This window comes from Cryptotermes secundus, unplaced genomic scaffold (assembly GCF_002891405.2).
Source record: "Cryptotermes secundus unplaced genomic scaffold, Csec_1.0 scaffold284, whole genome shotgun sequence".
In the NCBI taxonomy this organism is placed as follows: Eukaryota; Metazoa; Arthropoda; class Insecta; order Blattodea; family Kalotermitidae; genus Cryptotermes; species Cryptotermes secundus.
Genome location: NW_019719361.1, coordinates 35,469 through 36,539, shown reverse-complemented (window position 1 = coordinate 36,539; position 1,071 = coordinate 35,469). Strand labels below are relative to the sequence as shown.

The 1,071-nt window shown below is 45.1% G+C and overlaps 1 protein-coding gene across 1 annotated transcript in view; it reads left to right on the top strand.

Annotated features, from left to right (window-relative positions):
• The window catches only part of LOC111864601 (lipase maturation factor 2), a 16,845-nt gene that overhangs the window by 8,640 nt on the left and 7,134 nt on the right, over window positions 1-1,071 (top strand). The gene's annotated exons all lie outside the window — the stretch shown is intronic.

Here is a 1,071-nt window from a genome sequence, read left to right as displayed (position 1 = left end):
AGGAATGAAGTGGATGACGAATCTATTGCGTCAGACTAGAGTGCAGTCACGCCTCTGCCCTCGACCTTGAAAAGACCACCAGTGAAAGAGCCAGTAAATCATCTAGAGGGTGGCTTGAAAATTCACAAAATGGTCCGTGTTCCTTCCCGTGACAATAAAAAGAATGGTGCCCCGAGAAAGTGTCGCGCGAGTGCTAAGCACAAGGTTAGAAAAGAAACAAGTATCATGTGTGCAGGCTGTGGTGTGGCTCTCTGCAAACTTCCATGTTTCAATGTTTATCACACGAAGAAAAACTAATAAAGAGGTATGGAAAGGCATTTATTGCATAACATATTATATTTTAATTAGTTCCTGAAAATTCCGTTTTTAAAAACCAATTTTTGTTGAAGTTGTTTAGGAAAAAGTAACTACATGCATTTTAGCGACATAAGGTTTAAAGGGCCTGCCAGGACAGGGGTGGGATTTAAATACCCTTCGCGCCAGTCAGAGAGTTAAAAAAGTGGGAGCTATACAAGTCTCCCTGAATTACACACTCCAAATATAACTGGTTATCACGAACTATCACTGATTCCCGCACACACGTCTGTAGCTCGTAATTTGCGAACTGAGAACTCGTTGATAACACACTGACTCATAGGCTTGCTCGGAACTAGCTCGGAACTGTCTTCGGCAATGGCCACATTATAACTAACTCGTAGCTGCTGTGCAGTTCCCTTATATAGCCTAAGTGCTTGCCTGTTGCGTGCCACGTCACAGTAGGGATCGGTGCCACGTCATCCTGTTGCGTCACTGCGCGTTGCGCGTTATGTGTTATGTTACCGTGCGGAGGGGGGAGGGGAGCGCTGACTCACCTGCCACGTCACTGCTCGTGGGGGGGGATTGGTTCTCCGTTGCGCAACATGTCACAATAATATACATATGAATGAAACCCACTTCAACACTTTTAATCCAATATTTGAGACCCTATATTAACTACACAACAGACAGCAGCAAGTGCCTCCCCCCCGCAGATCATATAAACAGATGTAATACCACAACAGGCCACAGTTCACACACACACACACACACACA